This window comes from Gossypium hirsutum, chromosome A03 (genome assembly GCF_007990345.1).
Source record: "Gossypium hirsutum isolate 1008001.06 chromosome A03, Gossypium_hirsutum_v2.1, whole genome shotgun sequence".
Taxonomy (NCBI): domain Eukaryota; kingdom Viridiplantae; phylum Streptophyta; class Magnoliopsida; order Malvales; family Malvaceae; genus Gossypium; species Gossypium hirsutum.
Genome location: NC_053426.1, coordinates 72785306 through 72808234, shown reverse-complemented (window position 1 = coordinate 72808234; position 22929 = coordinate 72785306). Strand labels below are relative to the sequence as shown.

General features: G+C 33.9%; 1 pseudogene; it reads left to right on the top strand.

The window, feature by feature from the left end:
• The first annotated feature begins 1433 nt into the window (after positions 1-1433).
• Positions 1434-20023, top strand: LOC107887624 (probable phosphoribosylformylglycinamidine synthase, chloroplastic/mitochondrial; annotated as a pseudogene).
• The last annotated feature ends 2906 nt before the right edge of the window (positions 20024-22929 follow it).

Genomic DNA, 22929 nt, shown 5'->3' with positions numbered 1-22929 from the left:
CAAAGCTGTTAAGCGAATTTTGAAGTATTTGGAAAGGCACTTTATATTATGGCCTTCATTTTCATTGCACAACTAAGTTTGTTCTTGAAGGCTACTCAGACTCGAGCTGGGGGTCTGATATTGATGACCGTAGGTCAACATCGGGCTATTGTATTTTTCTTGGTGGAAACCCAATTTCCTGGAGCTCTCGCAAGCAGCAGGTTGTATCCCGTTCTACAGCAGAGGCTGAATATAGGAGTCTGGTGAATGCCACTATAGAAATGGTTTGGCTTCAGTCTTTTTTATCTGAGTTAAGTGTCCCGGTTCAGAAAAAATCGTTGGTTTGGTGTGATAGCTCGGCTGCAGTTGCTGTGGTAGGCAATCCAGTTATGCATTCGAAGTTTAAGCATGTGGAATTGGACATATTCTTTGTAAGGGAGAAAGTACCAGCAGGTGCACTTCAAGTTGGTCATGTATCCAGTGCCGATCAAGTAGCTGATGTTTTGACAAAACCCTTATCTGCATTGCTGTTCACCAAGTTCAGGAGGCAGCTTCAGGTTGCTCTATTTGAAAGGGAAAGTCAGAATAGTAGGGGGAATGTTATGAGTATTTCATAAACTATGTTTTGGTTAAAGTCTATTATAAGTTTGTTAGCCTTGACAGTTAGTTGTTAAGAAATCGTTATAGGCTGTTGCATGTATTAAATACGTCTGTAATCCTTAAACTCAAAAATGTGAAAGAAATCTCTTTGTTAAGTTCTTTCAATACTTCAACAATAATATAATATAATATAATATAATATAATACAATATAATATATGTTTAGTAATCAATTAGTGGAACCAAAGCTATTAAAACAGAAACGAATGATGTTCCTTATGACTTCAATTTTGATTTTTCGTTCAATGAAGAAATTGATGGAAGTGTAAAAATTGTAATATATTTTCATATTTTAATATTTTTAATAATGAAAAATTTATTCCAAGATCTTTTAAGGTCTCAACAATTGAATTTTTATAATTTAATTCATAAATTTTAATTAGTGATTTTTTTTCGTTTTAATTTCTTAATCATTATTTAATATAACAATCTTGATTTATGAAATCGAATTTCAAAATTTTATTTTCTAACCCTAGTTAAAATTGGATAGTTACAATAATATTATTATTTATTTTTAAAAATAATATTAATTATAATTAAAAAAAGTTATTTGTAACTTTATAATTGATTCCGCAATAATAATAAATAGAAAATTAGAAAAGTGGATTAGTCAGATACTTTTTAGTTTTACACAAATTATTCTTCCTTTCATCTCATTTCTGCTATGATTTTGGTTTTACTTCTTTACTTTATTATCTGAATAGGGTTTAGGGACAAAACACTAAACCCTAAATTTTATTATCTGAATGCAACTTATTTTGCCCTCTGGGTTAGGATTCTTGCAGGTACTTGAAAATGGCTGAGGTAAGAGAGATAATTGCGGCAGAGTTCCTGCAAGTAAGTTTTCTTTATGTTCTACACTCTTTTTGGTCTCCAAGAAAGTGTGTTAAAGCAATTTTCCACGTATTGTGGTTTTCCTTTGATTTTTCTTATTAAACAAATAAAAAATGCATTGAGCTCTTCTTCTTCATGCAAACTGATACAGGTCCTTATCTTTCTTCTCCATTTTTTAGTGCACTTTGCCTTATTTTAGGGTACAACAAGGCAAACTCTATTTTTACAGAGAAATTCTTCGATTAAGCCAAGTAATCTATTATGGGGCAAGCTATGTAATCCAAGCTAGATGGGATACATGTCTATTACAAAAGGTGCTTTTTTGAGGTGTTCTTCTCGGTCACAACCAAAAGCAATGGCTTCTGGAAATGTCCCGACTAGTTTGGTCAATGAGCAACCTAGATATGTTGAAAAGCCTGCTCAAGAGGTCGTCCATTTCTACCGTATCCCTTTGATACAAGAAAGTGCAAACGAGGATCTTCTCAAATCAGTTTAAACCAAAGTTTCCAATCAGATTGTTGAGTTGAAAATTGAGCAGTGTTTTAATATAGGCCTTACTTCAAAGATTTCATCTGAGAAGCTCTCAATGCTTAAATGTATTCTTGGGGAAACATATGAGCTTGAGAATTTGGCAACTGAGAGTTTTCTTGTGAAGAAAAGGCAAGAAGGGTTGAATATAGTGATAGTTGAAGTTGGACCAAGGTTGTCTTTTACAACGGCATGGTCCTCGAATGCTGTTTCTATTTGTCAATCATGTGGTTTGACTGAGGTGACTCGAATGGAGAAGTTAAGAAGATACTTGTTGTATAGTAAGGGAGCATTGCAAGAACATCAAATTAATAAGTTTGCTACGATGGCTCATGATCGGATGACAGAGTGTGTTTATAAGCAGAGGCTTGCTTCATTTGGAACTAGTGTGGCTCTGGAGGAGGTTCGTTTTGTGCCTGTCATTGAGAGGGGAGGGAAAGCGTTGGAGGAAATAAATCAAGAAATGGGTTTAGCATTTGATGAACAAGATTTGCAGTACTATACCAAGCTGTTCGTAGAGGACATCAAGCGGAATCTGACAAATGTAGAGTTATTCAATATGGCCCAATCTAACAATGAGCATAGTAGGCATTGGTTTTTCACAGGGAAGATTGTTATTGATAGACAGCCCATGGATAAGACCCTTATGCAGATTGTCAAAAGCACTTTGAAAGCAAATCCAAACAATTTTGTCATTAGTTTTAAGGATAATAGGAGTGCAATAAAGGGGCTTCTTGCATACCGATTATGATCAATTAAGCCTGGAACAGCCTGCCTACTAAATGAAAAAACTCATGAAATTGATGTCTTGTTTATAGCTGAAACACATAACTTCCCATGTGTAGTGGCACCCTACCCTGGTGCAAAGACAGGAGCAGGTGGCCCCATTAGGGATACACATGCCATTAGAAGAGGATTATTTGTTGTTGCATCCATAGCTGGTTACACAACTGGGAATCTTAATATAGAGGGATCATATGCCCCATGGGAAGACGCATCTTTCACTTATCCATCAAATTTGGCTTCTCCTTTGGAAATTCTCATTGAGGTTAGCACTGGTGCATCTGACTATGGTAACAAATTTGGTGAGCCATTAATTTAGGTTTTTACTAGAACAATTGGAATGAGAATCCCTAGTGGTGAACGTCGTGAATGGCTGAAGCCTATCATGTTTAGTGGAGGCATTAGACAGATTGATCACACTCATATATCGAAAGTGGACCCAAAAATTAGAATGTTAGTTGTAAAGATTGGTAGCCCTACATATTGGATTGGAATGGGTGGTGGAGCTGCGTCTAGTATGGTTAGTGGCCAGAACGATGCAAAACTTGATTTTAATGCTGTACAGTGTGGAGATGTTGAAATGGCACAAAAACTGTTCCGTGTAGTTCGTTCTTGCATTGAGATGGTGGAGGATAACCCGATTATTAGCATTCATGATCAGGGAGCTGGTGGGAATTGCAATGTTGTCAAGGAAATTATATACCAAAAGTGTGATGAGATTGATATTAGGGCCATTTTTGTTGGAGATCACACTATGTCTGTTTTGGAGATATTGGGTGCATAGTATCAAGAACCAAGATGCAATCTTGGTAAAACCTAAAAGCCACAAGCTACTGGAATCAATATGTGCAAGGGAAAGAATTTTGATGGTATTTATTGGCACTATTAATGATGAGGGACGTGTTGTTCTAGTTAATAGCGTAGCTATTAAAAAAAGCCGTGCAAGTGGACTCCTTTCCCCTCCTCCAACTGTTGATCTTGAGCTTGAGAAAGTGCTTGGTGACATGCCTCAAAAATCCTTTGAATTCAAGCGAGTGGCTTATGCTCAAGAATCACTTGATGTTGCTCCTGGAATCACAGTCATGGACTTATCGAAAAGGGTATTAAGACTTTCATCTATATGTTCCAAATGGTTTTTGACAACAAAAGTTGATAGATGTGTAACAAGCCTTGTAGCACAGCAGCAAACAGTTGGTCCCTTGTAGTTACCTCTAGCTAATGTTGCAGTCATTGCTCAAAATTATGTTGACTTAACTGGGGGTGCCTATGCCATCGGAGGGCAACCTATTAAGGGGCTACTTGATCCAAAAGCAATGGCTAGACTGGCTGTTGGAGAAGCTCTCACAAATCTTGTTTGGGCAAACGTTACTTCTTTGTCTGATGTTAAAGCAAGCAGAAATTGGATGTATGTTGCCAAGCTTGAAGGTGAAGGAGCAACCATGTTTGACGCTGCTATTGCTCTTTCAAAAGCAATGATTGAACTCAGTATCGCTATTGATGGTGGAAAGGATAGTCTATCCATGGCTGCCCATGCAGGTGGGGACGTTGTTAAGTGTAACACCCCTTACCCGTGTCTGACGCCGGGACAAGGTACGAGGCATTACCGGACTTAAACATACACATACATGTAAAAACCGGGCCATAAAATTTATTTTAATTCAAAACTTTTTCAAACACATGCATGTCATCCCTTATTTGGGTCTACGAAGCCCAAAACATACATCGAGATTGATTCAGGATTAAACTGAGAACTTGAGAAGTTTCGGGAAAACTTAGAAAATTTCTCCATGAAACAAGGTCACATGCCCGTGTGGACATAGGGACACGCCCGTATATCTTTGACACGTCTGTGTCCTCAGGTCGTGTAACTCTCTGTTTATGATGTCAGCATGCAAATCGACCCACACGGTCGGGACACATGCTCGTGTCTCTCATATGGTTGAGACACACGACCGTGTCTCCGCCCGTGCAGCCAACACTTAGGCTATTTTCCAAGTCTTCCTGTTACCTATAACTCTTACAACCTTATACATATTAAACCATAAATCATGGCATCATTTTAGTGATTAAACACTTAATAACATTAACATGTCCTCTTACAAACAATGCATCTACTCATGCAATACGAAGTCTAGATTCCTTAATTCACATTCATAAGACTTGTCATTTTGATGATCACTTTTACCACTATACTATGGTTATCAACTTATTTACATATTACACATTTAATTCATGGCCATGACCATTTTGATTGGTCATAAAGCATTCATCATGCATATAATTCATAACACCAACCATATATGGCCAACAAGCATAATCACATCATCATATCACAAGCATTAGAACATAGTATAGATAGATAAGTTCACAAACAATAATCAATATGAGCCACACTTCATGGCCATATACAAATAACTCAATATAAGCCAATACATTTGGCTAACAACAATAACTCATATCATAAAACTAAGCCCCTATACATGCCACTCACTTGAAAATGCTAACTTATGTATCAATGCTTCAAAGGTGATAGCTTGATAGTGTGATGCTGCCTCCGACGATCTCCAACCCCGAGCTAACCTAAAAACACTAAAGAAATGGAAAGGAGAAGGTAAGCTTTATAGCTTAGTAAGACCGTATGAAAATAATAAGCAATTTATCAACTTGCTTATCAAGGTAATACAATCCTATTTACATTTTTACTTATGTTCCAGTCAAGTTTTTTTCTCGAGTTATAGTTACTAAATTATTTACATCTAGAGCTACAAAACTTCAAATTAAGATTTGCTAATTTTCCTTAAAATTCGACTCACATATCCTCTTTTTTAAGAGTTTTTGGTCTAGCCAATAAGTACAGTTTATTCCTTAAATTTACCCCTTTTTTGCTGTCTAACAGTTCTGACCCCTCTTCACTAAAAAATAATTATCTCATAATACGGGACTCGGATGATGTTCTCATCTATTTCTATTGAAAATAGACTCATAACCCATAAAATTTTTTTTACAATTTTCAATGAATTTCTAAAATCAGAATAGGGGATTTCAAAATCATTCTGACACTGTCTCACAACAATTTAAATATTTTATAGTATGAAACTCCTTTGCTTACAATTCTATGTGAAATGAGACTCATTAAGCTTTAATTTCATATTTTATTCAGCCTCTAACTCAATTTTCACAATTTTTGGTGTATTTTCAAAGTCGAACAACTGCTGCTGTCCAAAGCTGTTTTTGTGTAAATTAATGATACTAAGTTTATCACACCTTATTAATTCATTTTCACAACATTAGTAAAAATACATGTTTATACATCATAATTATAGACCTATAATCATAAGGTCATCACAAAATCATTTCATAATTATAGACCTATAATCATAAGGTCATCACAAAATCATTCTCATAGGCATGACTTACCTGTTTACATCATCACCAAATGTGCATCATAAACTGAAATCATTTCTCATGAGTGTGGCATACATACCTGTGTTACTTAACATGCTCATATTCATTCCTTATTAATCAGACAACATGAATTGAATTCAAACCTCATCAATTTCATGTAAGTTCCTGTACCACTCACAACATAGCCATAAGCTCTATCATTTCAATATAAACCATACATCTCCTGTTGAACCATTTGGAATACTACAGGATATTCAATAGCCCCAAACATGGCATAAGATGCCGACACCATGTCCCAGACATGGTCTTACACTGACTTTTATATATCAAGGCTGATGTCGTGTCCCAGATAAGTCTTACACTGGTTCCCATCTACCGGTGTCGATGCCATGTCCCAGACAGGTCTTTCACTGACACACAACAAGCTGACGCCATGTCCCAGACAAATCATACACTAGCTTGTATATCTCGAGGCTGATGCATGTCCCGGACATGTCTTACACTATCTCTCATAATGTGGCCGGTGCATGTCCCAGACATGTCTTAAACTAGCACACATATCACCCAATGTCATGGCATGAATATCCCAATCTATTCCTAAGGCTCAACCGGGAGTTATTGCTACGTAAATTCTCATAGTTTATATTCACAACGCAAGTCAAAAATTCAGACCATACTAATTGTACAATACATGGTAACATTATATTTGCATTATTTACGTACAGCTTACACGTTTCAATGGAATATCATATTCCATCAAATTTCTAATGTATTCTATCATCACATGAGTGTTATTAACTCTTGGCATCATTTTCTCATACCTAACTCCATTAACATATAATTCAATACAATTATAGAAAAATAGTTTCAAGTATATTAACAATAATATGGATAACTTGCTTATTTAGTCACACAGACTTATCTCGAATGCAAATTTCGGCCAATTATTCCATTTTAGTCCATAACCTCATACTTTCTGATTTAAGCTTGAATCTCGATTTTCTTAATCTATAATGATTGTTACAGGCCAATTTTGGGCCGTTTACAATTTGACCCAACTTTAGGCCCACTAAAGCCTAACCCAAAAATAAAGCTAATTACCTAGCCCAAGCCCAATACCCATTACACAAAATTTTTTGAAACCCTAATCTACCCTAGCCGCCTCTGCCTTTTGACCAACTCTCTGACTCCTTTGTCACCACCCACTCCTCCACCGGCCACCTACTCTGCTGCTTCCAACCACCGCCCTGATCCTGCAAAAGGGAGGCAAACACGCAAAGCACAGGAGCAAGACAATGTAAAAATGGCTATAAAAGCCGATCTAAACAAATGTAAGGGGGGCATTTTTTAGAAAAGATGATAGAAACTATCAATTTTTCAATACCATAGCAGATCAAATATAGAGAAAACAGAAAGATAAAACCAGTGACCATAGTGGTGTCAAAGCAGAAGAGCAGTCACAAATCGGAGAACCAAACACCAAAAACCTAAACCTAAGGCCTAAGGTGATTTATTTCATTTTCTTCTCATTTTGAACCCATTTTTTAATCTATAAACATATATTCAACAAATATATATATATATAAAATACAGTAAAAAAGAAGAAAAAACTTGTCCCCCCGGCCGAAAATCCCTCTCCTCTCCCCCTTTCCCTTTTTTTTTTCCTTTCCCCGATTTCAAATGAAATTTTAAAAAAATTGGCTTTTACAGGGACCAAAACGGTGTGTTTTGGTCCCGCCCCCTTTTTAAATGAAACGGCGCCGTTTTGACCCCGGGTCGGATCGACCCAACCCGCTCCAGCTAGGGTCCACGAGTTTTTTTTAAGGGAGGGGTTATTTGCGCGTTGAACCCCTTCGTTTTTTCATGCTTCTACAATCGAATTTTTTCCATTTTTTAATTCGGCCCCAAAATTTATCGCACCTTTCAATTTAATCCTTCTTACTGCGCAGCGTTTTAGTAACTGGGAATATTGCGCTCTTGGTCCCTCTAAGTCATGCGCGCATTACAATTTGGCCCTGTGTCCTATTTTATTTCTAATTTCGCCCCATAAATCCTATTTTGGTCTCAATTTCATCCTTTTGTCGTTTTTGCTCTCAAATAAGATTTGTAATAGTAATTTTGCTATTATTATTATATTATTGTTATTTATTATTATTATTTTTTATATATTAGTGTATATTTTCATTACATATGCATACGTATATACTTACATATAGTGCTATTTTTTAGTTACTTTAATTTCATGTTATTATTAGTATTATAATATTATATTTATTATTAATGTTAGTATATATTTTAGTATATGTGTATGTATATATACTTTTCATACAGTATTATCATTTCTATTATTATTATATCTATTATTTTCACTATTATTGTTATTTTTTTATCATTATTATACATGTATATGTATATATATAGATATTTTTAGTACTTATTATAATATTTTCTTATTATTATGTATATTATTTTTACTCATTTCTTCACTATTTTTATTTTATATTTTTAATACTCTTATATTCTTATGATGTGTATATTATTATTTTTATTATACATATTACATATATTTTTTTTAATATCATATTATTCATGTATTTTATTATATATGTATATATCTTTAATGTATATATAGGTATATCTTTATGTAATATTAGTATTGTTATTAATATTAAGTATGTTTTTTTTAACATTATAATTATGTGTGTATATATTATGTAAATGTTTTAATATTATATACGTTTTTATATATTACGAATATATATGCCTTTTAAACCTTGTATTTATGTATATATCATGTATATCTCATTATTACATTTATTTTATTCCTATTATACTTATTATTAATATTAGTACATATATTTTATTATACGTGTATATATATTTTTATATAGCATTATTTTCATGTATTATTATGCTCATTAATACTTATTATTTTCCATATTGCCACTTATTATATTGTTAGGTGTTATTTGGTGTACATATATCTTTCTATTATTACTATTATTACTATTATTATTAGTGTGTGTCTGTTATATATGTATATCGTATGTGTTCATTTTAAATATGTTATGCATATATATATTATGTACCTATATTTAGTATTATTATGTAAATATTTTTCACTCCTATAATACGTACATACTCTTAACATCATCATTATGTATATGCATTCATTGTTTCTATTTCGTGTTCAACTCTAGTATTACATTTAATATCGCATATATCTTTGTTATTTTTAATATTATTGTCACACTTGTATTTGCTTCAATATATTTCTAGCTCTGTCATTTATTTATTTGCTTTGCATTAGTTCGAAAATCTTATTCTTGTTTTCTAATTAATTTCAATACATGAGGCAACGTATCGGTTTAATACTAAGTCAACGATTTCATCGCTATGTTGGGTGAACATCAATCGACTCGTGTTAAAACAGTATGCCCTTCTAAAAAAACCAAAAAAACACTAAAATTTCTCGTCTTTTCAACCGGATCACGATTAAATCCTACATTGAACCCGTATTTTTGAAAATCAAGACAACGCGTGTTTTACAAGATACCAATTTTGGGCGTCGCGAGGGTGCTAATACCTTCCTCGCGCGTAACCGACTCCCGAACCCTACTTTTTCTCTGGATTTTGACGTAGACCTAAACTCGGCCTTTTTTGTTTTAAAAATAAATTTATTAGGTGTCCGATCACACCTATAAAAAGGATCGGTGGCGACTCCCTCTTTTTATTTCAAAATCAAACTTCAGTTTTCAAGTTTTCACTAAATCGCCACAATTAGCGACCGAAAGCAAATTTTACGTCGCTACAATGATAAAAACCACTATTTTAATCATCATATTAACCAATACATTTCATAATTTATACTTTGGCAAAATAACCATTTTGCCCTTAGACTTTACAAAAATTATGATTTTGCCCTTAGGCTCGTAAATCGATTTTTATCAATTTTTCACACTGTTCAAGCCTAGTCAAATTCTTTTTATACTAGGAGCAGCCCACAATTCTCATTATTACTCATACTTATCACTCATTTTGCTATCTTTACAAAATGTTCCATATTAGGTTTTTTCATGAAAATCCTTTCACAAAAGTTGTTTATTACACAACCAAGACTCATTTTCTTCCATAAAAATTCAGTAAACATCACAATTCCTTTCATGGAAAATCCTTAAACTATCAACCATTTCACAAAATAGTCCCCCCATTAGCTAGTTCATGCTACAAGGGTTCCAAAAGTACAAAATTTATCAAAAATAGGCATCTAAATCACTTACTTGCAAGAAGATAGCTTTGTTGAAATTTTAAAGCTTCAAAACCCTTACTTTTGCTGAAAATTTTGGTGAAGAAGAAGATGAGAAAGAGATGTTATCATTCTTTGTTTATTTTATTTCATTTCTAGTCAATTTGGTTACCAAAATTCACCTAACCATTTTGACTATTTTAATTCCTTGTCTCATGGCCCTCCATCACTCATTTAAAGGCCTAATTTCACTTTAAAGACCCTCAATTTTGGTTTTCTCTAGCTATTTGGTATATCTATCTAATAAAATAACAGTTTTGCCCTTTATACAATTTAGTCTTTTTTCGTAATTAAGGATGAAATCGCTAAAATTATTTCACCAAAATTTTCATGCACTCATATAATCATGCTATAGCACATAAAATAGCATTAAAAATAATTTCTCTGACCCCAGAATAGTGGTTCTGAAACCACTGTTCCGACTAGGCCCAAAATCAGGCTGTTATAATTCTCCCTCCTTTAGGGATTTTCGTCCCTGAAAATCTTACCAGAAAAGTGGTTTTGGTATTCACATAAACTTCTCTTTCTCACAGTCATTGTTAAAGAACTTTCACACATCTATGCCTTTAATACTTATCTCTTTACTTTCTCATATCAGTGACATAAGCGGTTCATTGCTATACTACACTTCGGTTGAATTGCAACCTCCATCCGAGAGTTCATATACACAAAATTCTGATCTATGTCATCATGTCACATATACACACATACTTGAATCTTTTCGATTTCAAATAGTAAGACTAGCTAGTTCATATTGGCCTTATACTCTATTACCTCGTACTGCCCAATAGTTTACGAATTCAATTCTCAATTACTCTTAAATTCTGAAACACGGAAATGAAACATATTGTCAAGAATCTAAACCGATCAAATGCCAAAACACAACCCCGCATTCAAAGCTTTCTATGAAATCTGACAACCTCAGAGATACACGATTTTATTGATTTGTTAAGCGAAAATTCAACACATACTGAAATAATTTGCAGATTTCATCAAACATTTAGCAATAAGCCACAAAACGTTTTTCTCTTTCAAAGATAAGAATAATCCTAATAACAATTCATGTATCCAAATACAAAAATCAGAAATGTTGAATTCAAACTCGAGGACCAATACATCACTCCTGTGAGTTTTCTTGCAAACTCTCTCTGTATAAGCTCTGGATTTTTCTACCCAAGCACTTGTAATCACATTTTTATTTTCTCAAAGATCATACAATAACTAACTCAAGTCATCTACGCTATCACAATTTAGATCTTTCTTTAACATCGGATACTTTAAGCTATCATATTACCTTATAGTCTCATAACACATCATTGAAGGTCAAGGAGCCTTTGCCCAAAGTAGACTAAACCAGTTCAAAGGCTTCGGTTAACAATATTCTCATCTACCAAACCTTTCTAACAAGTAATAGACTTTTCAACTTCCATAAGATGGAAATTTCTATCGTTCAAATCAGCCTTAAATTATATTAAAGCTTTCTAAGAGCTATATGCTTTTTATTCAAACTGTCCATCCTTTACCCGTAAGGAAATGAAATCTTATTCCCAGACACACATATCTCATTTAATCCTCCAAACAATAACCGATTACCGATTGAACAACTAAGCCAGTCTTAATCATCAATAAATGACATTTCAAGAAATCTTCTCTTCCAGTTGATAGAACGACTCAACATGTAATCATTCAAAATTCACTTATCATGTTAATTAAAAGACCACTTCAAATACATTAACTCAAAATAATAAGAATATCCCGATTGAAGGCATTAACTAATTAACTTACTCGGGGAAAGAAATCCAGATACTAGGATTATCATGTTGCTATAATCAAACCGGAAACATAGTCGTAATTGACATAGTCTTCATAAGCCAAAGAATACACTTTATGTACGAACCATGATTAATAATTTACGGAATAAATGTGGCAAAAAAATCTATATATAGAAGTCCATGACAGAGATATCCAAGATAAAGAAATTCCATAATTTAGAAATTTAAGACACATTATCAAAATGAAAGATTCAGAACAAAGCAAATAAGAAAAATATGAAGGATCTCGATAATTCCTCAGAGAAAAGAAGTCCGAAAAAATACATCCTTCCAACCCACTAGAAGTAAATGCAACAAGAATGATATACCTTCCCATATATATATATATATATATATAGACACATATCAAATAAAACATCAATTAGAAGAAACAAAGTTATATCATCATGTGTACTTTTTCATAAAGTTTCAATAGATGAAACGCAATCAAATATCAGAGGGAAATGGAGCAATACTGATTATATATACCAGTCGGACTACCAATACTTTCGTCTATACATCATGATTAGAAAACATTTCCATAAAACAAAGGTTTTATCAGAAGAGTAAAGGCCAAGGACCAAATCTCAAGAATAATTACACATATAGAATACCTCAAAAGAGACTGTCAAAATCTGTTCAGCCATAACTGTCACACTCAATATCTTATCTTTCAAATATTATTCCTTTAACTATTTCTGTCATCACTAATCTCGTATTATTCCTTCCACTGATGAAAGTAAGTTCAGAAGGAATTTCGATTACTACATTCTTTTGACGTCATGTGTGAATCAGTTGGTTTACCAAAGTTAATTTCTTCTCTCATTACGATATTTCGTAAACTGAATAATCTTTAAATCAACGGGATACCTTTCTAGTTCTGTCTTTACTTATTAACTCATTCTCAAACTCTAACCATATTTAAAATCATTCTACTGCTGAACTCTTTTGGTCTCATACTCGTGAGGTTATTTCAGCACAAGACTTATGAAATCCTTTATAAATACCACTCCGGTAAGAGGGTGAGGTCGTAGGGCCTCTGACTCGACTCTCATATACATATGCATATGACACAACTTTCATTATCATAGTGACACCATCACAATCATGTCATTCATTTCAGGAAAATTATCATTCATATTTGTATTTCACAATTTTCCAATTATCTTATTCACTCAAGTTCACTTATGCACACATTCTATGAATTCTGGATAATTTTTCTCGTCACATTCACTTAATTAAACATATCAAGCACATCATAGCATATGAGGGCCAACAAACACGGATGAATATACATTACAATCAAAACCTTGATTTCGTGCATCATCATATGCATGTCATTATAATCATATAAATTTATCCGAACAATTTAACGCATTTACTTAAGCTATACGAGCTTGTCAATCATAATCATTCAAATAATTATACATGAACACTCCTGTATTTTTAGTAAGTTATCTAAACACATGTATTCAATCATATACACCATGGGATTGACAATCAACCTAAGATAAGCTCATTATGCCATGTACACATTTTATTTCATGTTTCTCATATCACAAATATGTATATATACATTTCATGAATTCTTATTCGTACCTTTCCGAGTTTCAATTCATCATAACTACACTTTATTAAAATACCTTCGTATCTCTATCAACATGAACGGGTGTAGCTCGGTTGGAGAGTACTTTTGTCTGAGCAAGATAGTTCTCATTCGCGTCAGGAGACATCATACTATCACAAATCTGTGGCATGTATAGCTAGATTCTTACACGTGCTAGGTTAGTCCGAGAACCGACTAAACTCTAGCTCCGATACCACTAAATGTAACACCCCTTATTGGTGTCCGACGCTGGGACAAGGTACGAGGCATTACCGGACTTAAACATACACATACATGCAAAAATCGGGCCATAAAATTTCTTTTAATTCAAAAATTTTCAAACAGTGCATGTCGTCCCTTATTTGGGTCTACGAAACCCAAAACGTACATCGAGATTAATTCAGGACTAAACTGAGGACTTGAGAAGTTTCGGGAAAACTTAGAAAATTTTCCCATGAAATAGGGTCACACGCTTGTGTGGACATAGGGACACACCCGTATGTATTTGACACGCCCGTGTCCTCAAGCCGTGTAACTCTCTGTTTATGATGACAACATGCAAATCGATCTACACGGCTGAGCCACACGCCCGTGTCTCTCACACGGTTTAGACACACTACCGTGTTTCCGCTCGTGTAGTCAACACTTAGGCTATTTTCCAAGCCTTCATGTTACCCATAACCCTTACAACCTTATACATATTAAAACCACAAATCATGGCATCATTTTAGTGATTAAACACTCTTTATTAAGACATATTCATAACATTAACATATCCTCTCAAGCAATGCATCTACTCATGCAATACCAAGTCTAGATTCCTTAATTCACATTCATAAGACTTGTCATGTTGATGATCACTTTTACCACTATACTATGGTTATCAACTTATTTCCATATTACACATTTAATTCATGGCCATGACCATTTCGATTGGTCATAAAACATTCATCATGCACATAATTCATAACACCAACCATATATGGCCAACAAGCATAATCACATCATCATATCACAAGCATTAGAACATAGCATAGATAGATAAGTTCACAAACCATAATCAATATGAGCCACACTTCATGGCCATATACAAATAACTCAAAATAGGCCAATACATTTGGCTAACAACAATAACTCATATAATAAAACTGAGCCCCTATACATGCCACTCACTTGAAAACGCTAACATATGTATCAATGCTCCAAAGGTGATAGCTTGATAGTGTAATGCTGCCTCCGACGATCTCTAACCCCGAGCTAACCTGAAAACACTAAAGAAATGGAAAGGAGAGGGTAAAATTTATAGCTTAGTAAGACCGTATGAAAATAATAAGCAATTTATCAACTTGCTTCTCAAGGTAATACAACCCTATTTGCATTTTTACTTATGTTCCAGTCAAGCTATTTTCTCGAGTCATAGCTACTAAATTATTTATATCTGGAGCTACGGAACTTCAAATTAATATATACTAATTTTATTTGAAACTAGACTCACATATATTCTTATCATAAAATTTTAAGAATTTTTGGTCTAGCCAATAAGTACATTTTATTCCTTAAATTTACCCCTTTTTTGCTGTCTGACAGTTCTGACCCCTCTTCACTAAAAATTAATTATCTCATAATACGGGACTCGGATGATGTTCTTATCTATTTATATTGAAAATAGACTCATTAATAATTCTATGAATATAAATTATAACTCATAAATATTTTTTTATAATTTTCAATGAATTTCTCAAATCAAAATAGGGGATTTCGAAATCATTCTAACCCTGTCTCACAAAAATTTTAATATTTCATAGTATGAAACTCCTTTTCTTACAATGTTTCTTCTATGTGAAATGAGACTCATTAGCTTTAATTTCATATTTTATTCAGCCTCTAACTCAATTTCCACAATTTTTGGTGGATTTTCAAGGTCGGACTACTGCTGCTGTCCAAAACTGTTTTAGTGTAAATTAATTATACTATGTTTATCACACCTTATTAATTGATTTTCACCACATTGGTAAAAATACATGTTTAAACATCATAAGTATAGACCTATAATCATAAGGTCATTACAAAATCATTCTCATAGGCATGACTTACCTATTTACATCCTCACCAAATGTGCATCATAAACTAAAATTATTTCTCATAAGTTTGGCATACATACCTGTGTTACTCAACATGGTCATATACTTACTCATATTCATTCCTTATTAATCATACAACATGAATTGAATTCACACCTCATCAATTTCATGTAAGTGCCTGTACCACTCACAACATAGCCATAAGCTCTATCATTTCGATATAAAACATACATCTCCCGTTGAACCATTTGGAATACTACAGGATATTCAATAGCCCCAAACATGGGATAAGATGCTGACGCCATGTCTCAGACATGGTCTTACATTGACTTTTATATATCGAGGCCAATGTCGTATCCCAGACAGGTCTTACACTGGCTCTCATCTATCGCTGTCGATGCCATGTCCCAGACAGGTCTTACATTGACACACAACAAGCTGACGCCATGTCCCAGACAGGTCTTACACTAGCTTGTATATCTCGAGGCCGATGCATGTCCCAGACATGTCTTACACTAGCTCTCATAATATGGCCGGTGCATGTCATAGTCATGTCTTGCACTAGCACACATATCACCCAATGTCATGGCATGAATATCCCAATCTATTCCTAAGGTTCAACCGGGAGTTATTGCTACGTAAATTCTCATAAGTTACATTCACAATGCAAGTCAACAATTCAGACCATACTAATTGTACAATACATGGTAACATTATATTTGCCTTATTTACGTACAACTTACTCGTTTCAATGGAATATCATATTCCATCAAATTTCTAATGTATTCTATCATCACATGAGTGTTATTAACTCTAGGCATCACTTTCTCATACCTAACTCCATTAACATATAATTCAATACAATTATAGCAAAAATAGATTTCAGGCATATTAACAATAATATGGATAACATGCTTATTTAGTCACATGGACTTACCTTGAATGCAAATTTCGGCCAATTATTCCTTTTCAATCCATAACCTCGTACTTTCCGATTTAAGCTCGAATCTCAATTTTCTTGATCTATAATGATAAAATCCACTATTTTAATCATCATATTAACCAATACATTTTCATAATTTATTCTTTGGCAAAATGAAAATTTTGCCCTTAGACTTTACAAAAATTACGACTTTGTCCTTAGGCTCGTAAATCGTTTTTTATCAAATTTTCTCACTACCCAAGCCTAGCTAAATTCTTTTTATACTAGGAGCAGCCCACAATTCTCATTATTACTCATACTTATCACTGATTTTGCCATCTTTACAAAATGCTCTATATTAGGTGTTTTCATGAAAATTCTTTCCCAAAAGTTGTTTATTACACAACCAAGACTTATTTTCTCCCATAAAAATTCAGTAAACATCCCAATTCCTTTCATTCAAAATCCCTAAACTATCAATCGTTTCACAAAATAGTCCTCCCATTAGCTAGTTCAAGCTACAAGGGTTCCAAAAGTACAAAATTTATCAAAAATAGGCATCTAAATCACTTACTTGCAAGAAGTTAGCTTTGCTGAACTTTTAAAGCTTCAAAACCCTAACTTTTATTGAAAATTTCGGTGAAGAAGAAGATGAGAAAGAGATGATATCATTCTTTGTTTATTTTATTTCATTTCTAGTCAATTTAGTTACCAAAATTCACCTAACCATTTTGACTATTTTAATTCCTTGTCTGATGGCCGGCCATCACTCATTTAAAGGCCTAATTTCACTTTAAAGACCTCCAATTTTGGTTCTCTAGCTATTTGGTATATCTATCTAATAAAATAAGACTTTTGCCCTTTATGCGATTTAGTCCTTTTTCGCACTTAAGTATGAAATCACTAAAATTATTTCACCAAAATTTTTATGCACTCATACAATCATACTATAACACATAAAATAGCATTAAAAGTAATTTCCCCAGCCCCGGAATAATGGTTCCAAACCACTGTTCCAACTAGGTCCAAAATCAGCTGTTACATTAAGGCTCCTGAAAATCATGTAATTAGTGACTATGTCACTTGTCCTGACATAACAAAAATGGTAACCCCAGATTTAAAGCTAGGAGAGGATGGTATTTTGCTTTATATTGATTTGGCAAAGGGAAAGTGGCGTTTAGGTGGATCCGCTTTGGCTCAGGTTTTTGATCAGATTGGGAATGAGTGCCCTGATCTTGATGATGTTTAATACCTTAAGAGAGTTTTTGAGGGGGTGCAGGACCTTTTTGGAGATGGTCTAATCTCTGCAGGTCATGATATCAGTGATGGTGGATTACTAGTTTGCGCATTGGAGATGGCATTTGCTGGAAATTGTGGCATTGCATTGGACTTGGCTCCTCTAGGAGATAATGTTTTCCAATCACTTTTTGCTAAAGAGCTTGGTCTCATTCTTGAGGTAAGTAAGAATAACGTGCATAGTGTGATGGAGAAGCTTAGCAGTTTGGATGTTTCTGCTAAAATAATAGGACAAGTAACCACCTTACTTGTGATAGAGCTAAAGGTTGATGGAATTACTCATTTAAATGAGAAAACTTCTCTGCTCAGATATATGTGGGAGGATACAAGCTTCCAGCACGAAAGTTGCAAAAATTGGCTTCTTGTGTGGAACTAGAGAAAAAAGGTTTGAAGTTTCGCCATGAGCCTTCTTGGCCCTTGTCTTTCACCCTTTCAGTTACGGATGAGAAATTTTTTACTACAGCTTTAAAACTGAAAGTAGCCATAATTCGTGAGGAAGGGAGCAATAGAGACAGAGAAATGTCAGCAGTATTTTATGCTACTGGTTTTGAGCCTTGGGATGTTGCAATGTTAGACCTTCTTAACGGAGTTATTTCTTTGAATGAATTCCGTGGAATTGCATTTGTTGGGGGTTTTAGTTATGCTGATGTGCTTGATTCTACGGAAGGTTAGGCTGCGTCCATACGCTTCAATCAGCCTCTTCTCAATCAGTTTCAAGAATTCTATAAGCACCCTGATACTTTCAGTCTCGGCATTTGCAATGGATGTCAATTAATGGCTCTATTAGGGTGGGTCCCAAGGCCACAAGTCGGGGGTGTTTTTGGTGCTGCTGGGGATCCATCACAGCCTAGGTTTGTGCACAATGAGTCTGGCCGATTTGAATGCCGCTTCACAAGTGTGACTATAAAGAACTCTCACACCATGATGTTTAAAGGAATGGAAGGCATTACATTAGGTGTATGGGCTGCCCATGGTGAGGGAAAAGCATATTTTCCTAATGCTGGTGTTCTGGATTGTGTATTAAATTCAGATTTGGCTCCATTAAGATATTGTGATGATGATGGGAACCCAATAGTGGCATATCCCTTCAACTTGAATGGTTCTCCATTAGGAGTGGCTGCAATTTGTTCTCCTGATGGTCGACATCTTACCATGATGCCTCATCCAGAGCGGTGTTTCCTGATGTGGCAGTTCCCTTGGTATCCAAAGGAGTAGAATATGGACAAGAAAGGCCCTATTCCATGGTTAAGAATGTTTCAAAATGCTAGAGAAGTGCTCGTGATATGGTTAGTTTTCCTATTCAACTCATGATGTTTGATCTTGGCGTTTCATATTTGAAAATTATTGAAAGCAATGTATATTTGCTTATCTTTGACAAAATCCTGCAACATAATCTAAAGAACTAATAGCAAAATATAACAAAATTTAACTGATGTAGCTAGTTTATTTAGAAATAACATTTGTAAAATTTCAGAGTATGCATTGAGCTCACTTTTTAAATTTTTTTTAATCACATGTTATGAGATTCAAAGGGCATATGAGAAGAGTTAAGTGTGATTGATCATGGATGCTTCATCTAAGTTTATTTTGAGGTTTTAACTGTTATATTAAAATGCCTAGAGTCTCTAGAAACCAGTCTTAGTCTTTAATTTATACATAAATAGTATTTGCTTTGTGCAAACCTCAGGAACTGTTTCTTAATACTATTTCTTTATCATGCAACTGATAGGAGAGTTACTTTTTTTGCTTTCTTTTTACAATTTTGTTCAGTGTCTTCAGCTCATATAAATAATACAATTGATCTTGCATTGCATCTACTACTTTTCATATTATTGTGATACCAAAACATGCTTTCTATTTTTGTGGAGGAAATTATGAAATCTTAGTTGTAGTTTTGTATTCTTAGGAGGTGTCGTGGTCCTTTGGAGCCATTATCTGACATTTTGAGACATGATCTTGAATAATGTTAACTACTGCTTGTGTTCTTTTCACTTCTATGGCTTCACTTTTTCTATGCTGAATCCATATAAAAGTTCATTTGGCTATCGGTGGAAACTTTCCTCGAGTCTTTTAGGCATTCAATTATAACTTGCGTCCAGGCTTTGCTACTTTGTTTTGTTAATCCTAAAGTAACGAAAGTGAATTGAAGCAATGGACCCATTCATGGCTGTTTTTTCCATCTTAGACGAGAAAGCATTCAAATTATACTTTGCTTTAGAATGGTCAACTCCTCTGTGTAAAAAAGAACATGTAGTAAAATCCATTCTTCATAAATCATAAGAGTATAAACTGCAATAAAACCCCCTTTGGTGGTTTTCAGGCTGTCCTTATTGTAAAAACTAGAAACTTCATGTCATCGTAGAACGTCAAATGTAAGTTCATGTCCCATTAGATGCTAGATGACCCTTTGCTTCTAATGAAGTGTTCATTCAATTCTTCCCTCTGTTCATTGAAATCTAAAAGAGAGGACCAGCCACCCAAATGTTCTTTTAATTAAAAAGAGGTGCATTGCTTCAAAATTGCTTTGTTATCTTACATTTTATAAGTGGATAACTGGTATAGAAACAACCATGTTGGTTGTTTCTAACAATTGGGATAATATTTTAATCTAATTAAACTACAAGAAAGCTTTTAGAATGTCTTGTATGTCTTTTTCTTAATAACTTGAAGTTATCAGGGTTCAGTAGTTTGCTTATATGAGGAGTTCAATCTTTAAAAGTATGAAAATGTGCTAACTCAGACTCGTGTCTATGTCAAATACAAGTACACATCCGACATGGGTAAGTAAGTTTCTCCATGTAGCTAGAGGGTGCTTGCAGGATCATATCCTTATAGACATGGGTATTTAAAGAAAAATGAGGAGTCAAAATAACATAAAGATGAGCTATGGAGCAATGAGGACAGTGTGAAATGATTATGCTTATTGAGATGGCCTGATGGGTCATGGTTAGCCGAATAAGAAATCATTTGAGGTCTACCGATTAGTTTCAGTTGCACTTTTTAAACATTGTAGCAAAATATTGGAGTAAGGTTGTGAGAAGTATTTGAGGTTGTAATTTGATGTAGAAGTAGGACATTGTGGCATGGTATCAAAAATGGCTTCTGTAGTTGGTTCTGGTGGTTTGGAGTTGGACACCGGCTGTTATGGAGTTTCAAATGCCATCTTCAATCATGATTCCCAAAATAATCTAAGGAGCTGACCCCTTTGGTCTTGCAGGTCAGTGTTTTCGCCTTAGTGCTTTAAGATTCTGCTTCAGCGCCTATGGATGATATAATTCTAGGATTTAGTGAATGCTGAAAACCAATTTTTTGAAAGAGACGGTTGACTTGATTTTGAAAATGAAAACGAAAAAACGGGAGTCGCCACCAATCCTTTTTGATGAGGTGTGATTGGGTCACATCGTAAAAGTGGTTATTTTTAATAAATAGTTTTATTTATTTAAATAACGATTTTGGTCCACGAAATTTAGAGAGACGGGTTCAAGAGTCGGTTACGCACGAGGAAGGATTAGCATCCTCATTACGCCCAAAATTGGTACCTAATTGATTAATTAATGTCTTAGTGTCAAAAATTGAAAACTTGAAGAGAATTTAAATACAATCCCTCTTTATGTTGATGTTAATTTTGATTAAAATTAGTAGAGTAAATTAAAATGTATAAAACGCCTCCTTATCTCGAAGTAACAAAATGTCTCATCCCGTAAGTTAGGACATGACATCTCATATTCTTGAGAATAAGTTTGTCTTTTATTATTTTTATTTAAATTTAGGGTATTTTAAGAGGAGGTTCGGTCATCTAGGTTCAACAAGAAAGTCGAGACTCCGTAAGTTAGAGCACAACTTCTCGAGTCTCCAAATACCGAACATTGCCTTATTTTATTTTTTTAAAATTTTAGTTTTTACGAATTCGGGTAAAAATTAATATAATGCTTAAAATGATGTATACTTGAATTCATTTGAGTATGGCTTAAAACATGAACTAGTGTTTAATAAAGATGATGCAACATGAACTTATAATGAACGAACAAAGTATAAAAACTGATGATAATAAAAAAATATACGTATTAGTACAATACTAAAAGATAATTGTGATAGTAATAATAATAATGATAATAAAGCAGTAATAATAATGGAAGCATAAATAAAATAAATAAAGGAAAAAATAAAAAGTTAAAAGAAGGAAAAAAACATAAAAAATATATACGAGGAATTAAAGAATATGTATATATAAATAAATAAATGAACAAAACACAAAACATAAGTAAAAGAACAAGTAAACAAATAAAATAAAAGGAATAAATAAATAAACAAGTAAATAAATAAAGATAATAAAATAATTAAAATAAAAAAGGCTTAATTATAACTTAAATAGAATTTAAAAAAAAAAGGAATGAAATGAAACAGGGGGGAACCATATTGCGATGCGCAAATGGAATGGATGGACCAAAAAGGGAAATATCCTTGTCCTACAAAACGTTGCGCTTTACACGGAACTAAAATGAAATAAAAGCAACAACCATGGGGTAAAATTAAAATAATAAAAATAAAATAGGTCCACATTGAAAACAGATTCAAAAGCGGAAGGACTAATGGTGCAAATAGACCATTCGGTCTTAAAACACGCGGACCTTGACTGGAGCGGGTCGGGTCAGCCCGTTTCACTCTAAAACAACGCCGTTTTGTGTTAATAGGCACCAAGTCAAAACGATATCGTTTTGT